Source organism: Bos indicus x Bos taurus, chromosome 21 (genome assembly GCF_003369695.1).
Source record: "Bos indicus x Bos taurus breed Angus x Brahman F1 hybrid chromosome 21, Bos_hybrid_MaternalHap_v2.0, whole genome shotgun sequence".
In the NCBI taxonomy this organism is placed as follows: Eukaryota; Metazoa; Chordata; class Mammalia; order Artiodactyla; family Bovidae; genus Bos; species Bos indicus x Bos taurus.
The window spans coordinates 26,090,980-26,103,908 of record NC_040096.1 but is presented as its reverse complement, the minus strand read 5'-3'; the positions used below and the strand labels follow the sequence as shown (position 1 = coordinate 26,103,908).

The 12,929-nt window shown below is 38.0% G+C and overlaps 1 protein-coding gene across 4 annotated transcripts in view; it reads right to left on the bottom strand.

Annotated features, from left to right (window-relative positions):
* ZFAND6 (zinc finger AN1-type containing 6) overlaps positions 1–12,411 on the bottom strand; it is a 54,946-nt gene extending 42,535 nt beyond the window's left edge. The window contains exon 1 of one of the 4 annotated variants that reach the window (XM_027520773.1): positions 12,244–12,411. The gene's annotated coding sequence lies outside the window, so the exon portion shown is untranslated. Of the gene's footprint in view, positions 1–1,918; positions 2,003–12,243 lie in introns of those variants that run through there. The other 3 variants (XM_027520772.1, XM_027520775.1, XM_027520774.1) reach the window with 3 other exon arrangements.
* Between the last annotated feature and the right edge of the window lie 518 nt (positions 12,412–12,929).

The following is a 12,929-nucleotide window of genomic DNA, read 5'->3' as shown; positions in this document are numbered from 1 at the left end:
ATAACATAGATCTATGTTTCTATATTGTACTTAAAAAACCAGAAATGCACAAAGTGACAAAGGCTATTCATATCTGTTCAGAGTAAAGTTAAGTATTACAGCTCCCTCTCTAAAAATGTTTCTGATGTTTTTCTTAGAAGAAAATCCTCTGATATGTGCTACCAGAAGAAACATGTACTGAGGAAAACTTGTGTGAGCAACAATTCCAATGTAAAACATTAAGCCCTGTACTTAACTGATAGCAACACACACAATACAACCAACAAAGATATTGCTCACTTAAATAGGCAAAAATTCTCCCAATTTTCTTCAGCTGATTTTAATGTCCAGAAAATGGATTCAGATTCATCTACATCTTAGAAAACGGAATTTAAAATAGCCTATTAGTTTAGGCAAAAACTAATCAACAAGTCAGACACCTTCAGAGGCACACTTTAATGAGAACACTTAGGGGCTACCCATTAGAGAAATTTTGAAGCACATTTTTCTGGTGGCAATATAAACTGGAATAACCTTTTTAAAAAGCAATTTGGCTACTGAAGTGTTTATAGCCTTTGATCTAGGTAAGCCCACTCAAGGGGATTTTCCCAAAAGAAACACAGAAGAAAATATCTTGAAATTTACACAAAGAGGTTTATTCAGCAATACCATTTAAAATGGTGAAAAATTAGGAACAATCTAAATGTAAAACAGGCAAAAAACTAGGTAGATTAAGGTCCTATTAACCTAAGAGAATTCTATAGCAAATGAAATGAAAACAATTTTAATAATAAATGATACAGTTTGATAAAAAATAGAAAACTGTCTTTATTCACAATTATGGGAAAAATATAAGAATATGGTAAGGTACAGAATAGAACAGGGAAATAAATAAGACCATCTCACAACGATCTTGTGGATATTTGGGTGACTTTTCTTGATTTTATTACATAGTATTGCTTATGCAATAGATGGAGCAGAAAGCATTAATTTAAAACCTTTTGCGTGATCTGAAAGAAGCAGCATAGTAAATACAAGTATACTGACTGAAATGCTTAGGTGGCATTTGGGCCAATTATTCAAATTATTCTATACCTTAATTTCTATGAGATCAAAGAGCAACAATATAAAAACAAGGGCCTCTAAAGGAAACTTCTGGTACTGAAACATAGTACAATTATTTCTTAAGTAAGAAATGTCAATAGATTCATAGACACTTTTTAAGTTTTGGCAGCCTATCTATACTTCTTAAAAATATAAATTCATTCATTTGCTGTTTCAAAAGGGTGTTGATTGCTATGTCCACCTTGAAAGAAATGAAGTTTGAAAGGAGGACAAAGTTTTACCTTGTTCTATATAAAATGAATCTATGATCTTTTAAAAAAGCAAAACTAAAATTATGAGCATACTAAAAAGCACCAACACATTGGTAGATATAAAATACACTGAAGTTTAAAAAGAGGGGATGTATGCTGGGGGATAAAAAAAAAAAAATTAACAGTTGGCATTTCAATTCTTTAAAAAGGACACATTTAAACCTACTACATATATCTGTCTTTTAGCAACTTCACATCTTAAGTTTAAGGAAAATGACATAAACAGACCTTCTCCTCAAGATGTCATTTATAAAAACTGACAAATGACTCTTCAAACATCCAATCCGAGAGAAAAGACTGTTACTGGAGATGGTTTTTATGCAAGTATTTTTTAATGACACTTAAATTCTGAATTAAAAATAATGATAAAAGAAAGTCAAGTTTGATTCTCTGAACACCTATTTCCTGTCCAAACAGCCCTTTTGTTCTGCTTCCCTGCTTAATTTTAATGTTCAGTTTGCATCAGAAAATACCAACAATGACAAAAGCTAGCATACACAGAAGCACAAAGGAGCAAAAGTGTAAAATAAAGGATCATTAAAAGATTAGAACAAAAATCCTACCAACAAAACCTCCACAATTTTCTGTTTGCTTCACCTCAGATTAACTTCACTTGAAGCTGTACTCCAAAGCAACCAAACCTGAATACCAAGCTCCACCTTCTCCAATTCTAGTGGCTGAAGAGTCAAATCTCCTCCCTGTTAGTGAAACTGATAATTGTGATTGGATACGGCTAATATCCATTATTTTAAAGAACTTTTCCTTGCTAGCAGGTTAGGTTAAACATACTAAAACCCCCTGGATAAGCTGGTTTCTTAAAGAAACAGTAGGTAATGTTTCAGTTTTCCCATCATATACTATTTGCTTACTCTTTTGTCTAGGTAAAAAATAAATAAACCAAGTAACAGCAATGAAAATCTCACAGAAGAAGTGTTAATTTGCAGTTCAGTGACCAAGTGTTTAAAATACAATGACTTCAAATGAAATTATTTGATTTTTTTTTTTTTTTAACAGAGCCTGAGAGTGAAGTTATGCTTTATAAAGACAAGATTCCTTTTTCAATAGAGTTCACATTTGGTATGAAAATTCTAAAACAGCAACAGAAATCCACCGCAAAAATTTTGCTAATGAGAACAAAATAGTATTTTCTCTAAGACTTAACTGTATCTTAAATGAAAATACATAGCACTAAAATATTGAATGCAAAAATTTCTAAGATATCAAATACAACATCACAAGAATAGAGTAAAATTTTCAGTGACATCAGACTGATACTTCTATTTAAAACTGAAGAAAAATGAGGCAAATATTATTTCTATGTCACCACACTTACAGGTCTGATGTCATGTTTTGCAAGGTTAATGCTTATCCATTGCAAAAACAAGGAGAAGACAACTTGTTCTAATGAACATGTTCAAGTATAAACTTCAGGATGGTTCAAGTCATTTTCTTTTTTAGTTTTTTTTAAGAGAAAAGTGGACACTATTTTGCATCCTACTGAGATATTACTCTAAGGTGGCACAGTAACCCTAAGGGAGAGCTGAAGGGTATCCTCCTCTTAAAATATAAGTTACATTAAATGTTATTTTTACTACAGAGATTCTAAAGAGATTCTGACTTTTGAACAAAGATCTTTGGTCACTTTGTACATTACAAAATTTGCTGTATTTTAAATTTTGCTGTATGCTTAAATTAGAACCGTTTACGTTTTTAGGATTGATCCATTAACTATTACTCTGACATTCATCATTATCTGATTGAATGACAAATTTAAAGAGTATTCACCTCTACCAAAATTGACTAACTTATAAAAAACTCAAAATTAAAACAAATCAGAGTAGCTCCTTCTTAAAATATATTTTCAGTTACTTTACGTAAGAACTTTTCATTTAAATTTCATTTTCTGAGTTAAAAATCTTGCAAGCATTTTTTCCTCAAAGAAAATTCATCCATTAAAACAATATTTTCTGAGTTAAAAATCTTGCAAGCATTTTTCCTCAAAGAAAATTCATACATTAAAACAACATAAAGCCAACAAACTTATTTTGAATACAACGGGAAGTCTTTGTAAGAAACTGAAAATGCACATAATTGCAACTAGACATGAATATGGAGTAATACCCCACAGAAGCCCAAACAGCTGCATAATCTATTATGCCTTTTAAGTGGACAAATTGAAAGAGCCAATTCACAGAGGTCCAGTCCCAAGATCCTTTGCAAGGATTCACAGCTTTGAATGCCCAGTACTTCACAAGTCAAGTTCAGGTTTTCTTCCCACTGTGTGGACACATGTAAAAAGACCCTGGGAGTAGAAGAGGTACAGGAGCAGACAGTAGAAAAAATACACAATTTGAGTTACAGCATCAAACTTGAGTTACATCATAAAACAAGTTTTAGATGGCCAAAATTTTATAGGGTTATAGAAAAAGAGACAGCAAACATTTTACTTTTAAAATTTGGCAAACATAAAATTAGTATTCAGCTATGGGAACCAAATGAAACCTTTGTTCTAACATCAATTTTTCACATCAAAGTTTAACTATTTGTGTACAACAAAGACGTAGAACATACACTAATCTAACACCAAAATCCCCTCCATTTATAACCAAAAGAAAATATAGATGGAAATATAGACTGAACTATTCCAGATGGTTCAAAGACCTCCAGGACCTATTTAAAAGAACTGCAAGTTGATAAATATCATTTTAGGTGGCTTACAGATTAAAAGTAAGAGTATTTTATTCCTCTTCTAAATCCGCAATAGAAGAAAACAACAGAAAAAATAACTAAAAAGAGAGCGATACCACAACTGAGGTTATCTGAAAGTAACTCTGCTTCCTGGGAACAGGGAGGCAGCAAAAGGGTCAAGGCTTCCTCAAGGCTCCCTGATTGCTTGTGACATCACTTTTCCAACATCAAGTATTCAAAGGGTGTACTCTTTGTGAGAGTTCAGAGGTTTTCACAAATCTATCAACTGAAAACAGTTTAGAAGAGACCGAGCCACTAAACAACTTGGTCTCATTTCACTTACTATTAAAAAGACCCTATATAAAAAGGCAATACCTAGACTTTTAGGAATAACCTTTGGTACGTTCAGAGCAGGGGGAAAACTTCCACGGAATTTTCAGGGACTGAGAATGGCTCAAAATATTCTTCCTACAACAGAAATTATTCCTTGGCAGTAATACCCCTGAGTGCTACAGGTAGTTAAGGCAACAGCTGGTGAAATAGTTGGTGACAATAGCAAAACATGACTAGGATCACTAAGGATAAAGTCTGAAAACCATCAACTGATGGAGGAAAAAAATATTTAAGAAATATTTCCCTGACAAATACACAGTGTCTACAGAAGTGAGGTTATGTATTTGAGTTTGCAACTCCTGATGACTATCTTCTCATTAAGAGAAAAAAATACAAAGTGAGTATGGGGGAGAAGGAGGGGGGCAGTGAGGGTCCATTCAGGAGAATACAAAACACAAAGGAAACATTTAGGAAGTAAACAGGTAAAAAAGCATAAACCAAGCTGAAAAAGAGATATCTTTCTGTAAGACAGTAAATTGTTCTAAGTCTAAAGAAACAGACAAGGTCACCAATAAATGTAAATTAAAAAGGAACAGGGATCATAATATGGAGACGAAAGTATAAGTAAAAGAAAAGCATTCATAGTCCTCAATTATTTAGATTTAATAGTCATGAATTTTCACGTGCCAAACAACACACAATCGATCATCTAAGTTAACTGCTACACAAAGAAAAATGACAGAAAACAGGTTGGCAGACTTTAAATTCCCTCTCTGGTTAGCAGCCTAAAGCCAGAAAAACATAACCAAAAGATGAATGATACACAGCAATTATTTAATAAGGACAGTTCTTTATTTAGCTATCAAAAGAAAAGCTTCTTTTCTCAACAGTCATAGGAAAAAAATTTTAAATTACAGTCCAGAAGAAAACCAACAATTTTAAAAAGCAAAAGTTGAATAGGTAATGTTTTCTACCTACTGAAAAGCTTATTCATTCATCAAACATTTTGAACACCTACTATGTATATGCTGGGCACCACTGGCTGCTGTGAACGCCATAGTGAACTGTCCCTCCATTGTAGAAACTTACGATCTAGAGTCAGACCAGTGCTGACCACCTAGAAAATAATGTGAGTCCCATGCAATCTTCAACTTTCTGGTAGCCACATTAAAACACTACAATAAAGTTAAATTAACTGTCATAAATATTTTCTGTAACAGGAAATATGTAAAGTAGCATTACTTCAATATATAATCAATATCTTAAAAATTGAGCTCTTTTCCCTTTTTTGTGCTAGAAATCAAGCTTATATTTCATACTTACTGCACATCTCAATTCAGACTTGCCATATTTCAATAGCCAGATATGGCTACTTAAATACTGTAGCTTTTAGCCACATAATTATTCAGAAATTAATATAAATTTTCATTACTGCACAAGACTCTTTATCTCTGCTGTCCACTGTAATAGCCACTAGTTGCATATGGATACTGAGCACCTGAAATGTGACTAGTAAAACTGAGGATATGAATTTTTTACATTATTTAATTTTAATTTAAATAGCCACAAGTGGCTAGTAACTACAAGATTGAAAAGTACAGCTCTAGGAGAAAAAGACTGCTAAAACAAATCACATGCATTTAATGAATTGCAGTTGTTACAAGTATTTACAAAAGAAATGTCCAATGGGAAATGGGAAATTAATAAATATAACCAACAGAGAACTTAACCTGTTTTGCCAGCATTAAGGGTTAATTTATCAAAGGAAATCACAATTTAGCAAATTCGGACAGCCTATGCAAAGATCCTGAGTGGGAGGAAAGTGAAAATACAGTAGAAATAATGAAGTAAAGTACCAAGGAGCAAAATAATCCAGCTTATTTGTAAGTGACCAATTTGGATCACAGACTATAAATAGGATAGGAAGGTGGTGAAGCGGAAGCAGCCTTAGCACTTGGAAATAAGTCTTGCAATAAAGTCTGCCCCACTCTCTTCACTCAGTAAACTCCAGCCATTCCAATCTCCGGTCACCTCCTAAATTGAGCCAGGTTCTTTTTGTCCCCTTTACTCGGGAAACTTGCCCCAGTATTTTTCAGATCTTAGAAGTCAGAATCACAGTTCCAAAATTTCTATTCCATACAGGGTTTGAGGCCGTAATCCAACTGGAGGATATGGCGTGGAGCGGGTGGGACAGGGACTTGAACCTGTTTGCAAGACAATTTTTACAAAACATGTTTACAGAACTAATTCAGTGTGTCACTTTTTTTTTTTTTAATGTTGTGACAGACTGGGGAAGTTAAGAAAACTTCCAAAACACACTCACCATCACTAACTTTAAACGTTACATTCTCAGAACATCCCAACTAGCACCTTCCAATCTCTATCAGCACACCCTACTTCTCTCCTTCCCAGCAGTTGTCATCTGAAAACTCTACGCAGTGGTCTGTTAACAGCCTAGCTCTTCCAACGGACAGTAAACTCCATGACAGCAAAGATCCTGTATCATTCATCTCTGTCTCCTCAACACTTAGCACAATGCCCAAGTAGCATAGAGGAACAGCTGAATGAAAATTGCCAACAACAAAAAAAAAGAAAACTGCAACAGCAGGGATTTTAATAAAGATATTACAGGTTAAATGTAAAGGAAAAAATACCTAAACTAGGCTCAAAGGAAAACTTAATGGCATTAAATTTTTTTCATTATACAACATAAAACATTAAGTAGAAATAACAGTATTTTCTAAATTAAAAAATTCAAGACCAAAAACAACCTGAAGACCCTAAGGAATCAACTAAAAACTCGAGGACTAACAAAGCAACAACTAAAAATTGTAGGGGGAGTTGAGGGAAGAGGATGGTAAAACTTAACAATAACAAAAGGAAAACACATTATTACTCCCAGTTACTAAAACAATGTGCACTGACTGGTACTGAATAAAAGCTAAAAAGAACCAAACATAAATGTATTTAGTATATGACAAAGGCAGCTTTATTTGAAGGCAAAAGAAAAAGTTTTCTTTTATGGGCCTAAAATAACGGATTAACTACTGAGGAAAACTAAGGACAATTTTTTCACTTCACATATTATGTCAAAATAAATCTTGGATGAACAGAAGAGAGAGATGTGAAAAATGAAACCACAAAGAACTAGAAGAAAACAGTTATCTGGGTAGGATAGTTTATTAACTATGAAAGTAGAAGCTGTAAAAACAATGTTATTAACCTAAACTTCTTAAAAGACAAAAACTTTTAATTATTAAAAAAGTAAATAAACAAAAGGCTAATGAAGAGCAAGGGAAAATGTTAGTAGGATGAGTCAAAGGGTGGCTATCCTAAATATAAACACCACTCCAATGAGCCAAAGACAAACCAGAAGATGTCCAGAACCTATACCTCTATTCATTATCATAACTCACTAATCTAAGAAATAAATTATAAATCTTATGAAAAGAAAGAAAAAATATCATTTCTGGTAAAGATAGAGAGGAAATGTGTACTCTCTCATATTTTTCATCGAACTTCATACAGGTTTGGTCAATTTATACTGCAATGTTAGTCAAACTTTTAAGATAAAATTTGTCAGTATTCATTAGTAAAAAAAATGTTCATATACTTTAAGCAATTTTAAGACGGCTGAACCCTAAAGAAATAAGAAATACATAGTAAGATGTAGCTCTTAAGATGTTCTTCACACATTGTAATAGTGAAAAAAAGGATAAAGAAGCAAGTTATAAACAATAAGTGACTAGTTAAATTAACAGTACTTTCATAAAATGAAACACCATGTACCTTTTAAAAATCTTATTTTCAATATATAGGGACCTAACAGTAAAGCTGTTTTTCCCAGTAGTCACGTATGGATGTGAGAGTTGGGACTATAAAGAAAGCTGAGCGCCAAAGAATTGATGCTTTTGAACTGTGTGGTGCTGAAGAAGACTCTTGAGAGTCCCTTGGACTGCAAGGAGATCCAACCAGTCCATCCTAAAGGAAATCAGTCCTGAATATTCATTGGAAGAACTGATGTTGAAGCTGAAACTCCAATACTTTGGCCACCTGATGTGAAGAACTGATTCATTTGAAAAGACTCTGATGCTGGGAAAGATTAAAAAAAAAAGCAGGAGGAGAAGGGGACGCAGAGGATGAGATGGTTGGATGGCATCACCGACTCAATGGACATGAGTTTGAGTAAACTTCGGGAGTTGGTGATGGACAGGGAGGCCTGGTGTGCTGCAGTCCATGGGGTCGCAAAGAGTCAGGCACGACTGAGCGACTGAACTGAACAGTAAAGCTGAGGAAATCCTTGCCCATAAGCAGTTTACTTCAAGCAGGGGATACAGACAATAACCAGATAAATCACTTCAGATGCTAGGTTCTCAAAGGACACAAAGAAGGTAACACAGCCAGCTAACAGGAAAAGTGATCTGAGATGGCGTCTCATAAGGAGTGACATTTGAGCAAAACACGACTGGGTGTTCAGGCAGAAAACAATTTTAAGAAAACTAAGCTTGGCATACGGCACTGCTGGGGGTACAGGAGTCAGGGTGAGCAGCATAAGATAAGCCTGTGAGGCTGATAGGCCCAACAGTCTAGATCAGCCACAAACAAGGCCTGCCCAAGAGGTACCTTAAACGGAAAACACACAACCAATGGTGAAGACGGTCTGAAAAAAGATAAGTAAAATATATCCCATTAGTAATTTCTTACACTGACTACTTGCTGAATCACAGTATTTTGGGTTAAAAAATATTTCACCTGTTTCTCTTTGTAAATATGGCTATTAGAAAATGTTTAACTACTTATGTGGTTCCCATTTGTAGCTCCTGTTGTATTTTCATTGGACACTGTTGGTCAAGAGTATTAAAAAATCTGGATTTGTTTTGAGTCTGAGAATAAGATAATCTAATTTACACACTGAAACGATTGTTCTGCACAGGAAAGGGAGAGAACCTTGAAGCAAAGATACCAGTGAGGTGACTACCACCACCATACCATGTACAACAAAGGTGTTGAGATGGATCATATTTGGTTTAAGTTTTGAACACAGAAGCAGCCTAGTACTGCTTAGAATTCAACGTTTAATTGTTTAGGATAAGAAAAGCAAAAACAGAGAGACTGGTAGGATACCTGCCAAAATATTAATAATTACTCATTCTTTGTTAACTTTTCTGATGGTTTAGGGGAAAAAAAAGCTGCCCTCGTAATGAAATACAAAACTGAGGTTTGTTTTTGTTTTTTTAAAGCAAGATAAAATAGTCCTATCAAAACAAAGCCTCCTGACAACTTGTCTGCAGGTTGCGTGCACTGTTCTTAAAAAACAAAAAACACCACTTCTCATGTCTATAAAAAAGTTTATTCAAAGATATACATAAACTCTTATTACTTATATACACACCATTTTCAGGAAGTTAATACTGCTTCATAATTTATCTTTGCATTGCTGTTCACACAATAAATCCCAAATCTGAGGCGGGGGGGGGGGGGGGGGGGGGGGGGGGCAGGGTGGCATAAAAAGTACTTAATTGTGTGTTGCTAACATATCCTGATCAATACTCACCACACACCTTTCTCAAAAGTGTTCCAAAGGACACAATCAATGTAATTTCAGAGAATAATACCTTGGCCCTAATCATTTTCCTTAAAAGCTCTGTCATTTGATAGGTGCTTCACTTAACTAAAGTCTGCGTAACTGATAGGATAAACTCAGAACAGGTTTCTTTTACACATGTGTACTGGCACAAGAGAAGTTTTAAGAAACTTGCCAGAGATTAGAAAGTGGGAAAGGGAACCCCAGAAAAGTGATTTATTTTATACCCAATCAAGTGTTTTTTTCTACTATATTTACATTTTTGCAGTGAAAAGTTTGACAGTAAATAGTGCCAGACTTCTTAGCATGGGATTTCCAAGGACAAGATTCATTCGGATTGACAGGAATCCTGGTTTCTCATGCGGATGTTCAAAAACTATGAACCAATTACTATGGATATGAATTTGCCATCAAAAGATAAAAGAGAATCCTAAAATTTTTCATTTATTTCCAGTATTTCAATCTATTTTACTCCTGAGTACCTAAAATGTCCCAATGAAATCTGCATTCACTCTAAAGCAACTCTTGCACTTGTGTACCAGGAGCCAGGAAACAAGAAATGTTCATGGGACACAGCTGGTGACAGCAAAACAGAATCAAAGACATAGGCTAAAGGCCCATGAGTCGTGGAAGATTAACACAGTATTAATCTTTATATTAACAGAGCAATGAAACGAGTGAACTACAGCCACATATTCTTTTTATAAAAAAGCTCAAAAGAAAAACAAACTCAACACACAGTCTGAGCACACAGACGTTATGTTGTGAAACGCAAGGGGATGGTAAACAAAACACACTAGACTGAAATGATTACCTCGGTAAGGACAGGCAGAGGTGTAAGACAGATTAAGAAACTCATAAACATACGCGACTTTTGGTAATATTCCAACTTTTGGTTTGGAGATGGAAATCATGGATTCTTATTACATTTTTATCTCTTTATACTCTATTGTGTACAGCATACTTTAATACTGTGTTGTGTGTGTTCATACCTTTGTGGTATTATATACACTTTGAATACTTTGCTTAAAAAGCTGTAATTAACATACAATAAACTGCATATACTTAAAAGTGTAAAATGTGATCTGTTTTGACACAGGAAATTAAATCATCACAATTGAGATAATAAGCCAACCCCGAAATTCTCCTCCTGTACACTTCTGCAATCCCTATTTCCCTTAAATACATTTTAAAACGTAAAAGAAAAAAAAGTTTAAAAGATAATCTGTTTGGGAAATATAAATGTGCATATTCTGCAGAAAGAAAACATTTTCCCTTGAAGCCCTGGACTAAGGGTAACTCGGCAAAATGTCCTAAAATTGGTAACATAAATATTACGTAACTAACCTTAAAAGTCTATGGGATTTTACATTAAAAAAACAAATTCCGAATTTGATTTGACAGACGACTTTAAACCTCTTGCTCGGAGCATTAAATCATTAATAACGAACCAGTTTTTTAACCACCAAACAACTGTGTGTAACTTCTTCACACTGCTGAACTAATCTGAGTGTGAAGATAAATCATCGCAGCGTCTTAATCGGGTGGTTGATTTGGCAAAACTTTCTACATAAAAGTTAAAATCATCTCAGACGCATTATTCTTCTTTGTTTACGTAGTTAGACGGCAACGTGAAAACACTACTCCAGAGGAAAATCGAGAAATTCTGAGTCCACCCAACAAAAGCAGAGGAAAGAGAGGACCACCCCCCCCCCCGACCCCCTTTCCTTGTCTGACTTGCTAGACTTTCCCCCTGGCCGGTGGCTGGAAACACGGCAGGTGAAAAATCCTTCCAAGAAGGGCTCGGGCTGGGAGGCGTGAGGCGAGGAACTTGACCCGGGCCGGTGACAGGGACGCGCCAGAGGGCGCCCGGGGTCCCTCCAGCCCCCGCCCGCCAACTGCTCGGAATCGGAGGACAGCGGCGGCTCCCCACACCCCCGAGGCCTGGGGGCAATGGGGAGGGGGGGTCTCACCCCGGCGCGCCGCCCCCGCCCCCAGCGGGAAGCCCAGGACCTCGAGGGCCCGCCGCGCGTCCGGGGGAGTCCGCTGCACCTCGGCCCCTGCCCCCGGGGCCAGGAAGCCCCTCACCCCTCAGCAAAAGCCCGGCCCGGGCCTGCGGCCGGCCCACCACCTGCTGCGCCCGCCGGCTGCCCTCCGCTTCCTGCTCCCCTGGGCCGGGAGGGGCCGGGGGCGGGCCTGGCGTCGCCCGAGCCGGTGGGGGAAGGGAGCGGGAGGGGGAAGGGAAGCGCCGGTCGCCGGGGCCCCACGGGCCCCACTCCTCACCTGGCGGCGGCTCCCTCCGCCTGACGCGCTGCCTGCCGCCGCCGGTCGCCGCCGGTGAATGGGGACAGGTGAGGCCGCCAAACCCCTGGTAGCTCCGGCCCCGCCGCCGCCGGCCCCTCCGTCCGCTGTTTATTAAACTTTTCTGTTTGGTTGTTCGGCCTGTGACGCGACTACGGGGCAGAGCTCCGCGATTGGCTGGCGCCCGGCGCTGACGCGGCAACCCCCGCCCGCAGCCTAATTATTACCGGCCGGGGCGGAGCCGCAGGCCGCAGCCGGCGAAGAGGGGCGGGGCCAGGGCTCGGAGCAAGCTGCGATTGGCTGGAGCGTACGCAGAGGCGGGGCGAAGCGAGGGGAGACGCTCCTCCGGCCTCTCCGCCTCCACTGTCCTTCCTCCGCTGGGGCTTCCTCCCGGTGGTAGCGGGGCCGACAACAGGAGGGCGTTTCCTGGGGTCTAGAGGAGAGTCATCGAGTCTGGGGCGGTAGGTTCAGGTCCCTCTGCTACCTCGAAGGCGGCTGCATGTTCCTGTGCCGGATCGAGTAGCCAGAAAGAGTTGCGCTTCACCTGCCAGTTGTGCAAGAAGGAATTCTGAGCTTTCCCCCACGTGCAACATTGTGCCCCCACCCCCCATTTTTGCAAGCGCAGAATCCAAGGCCTGGGGCACTACTCTGCCCGGTCCTGAGCCACT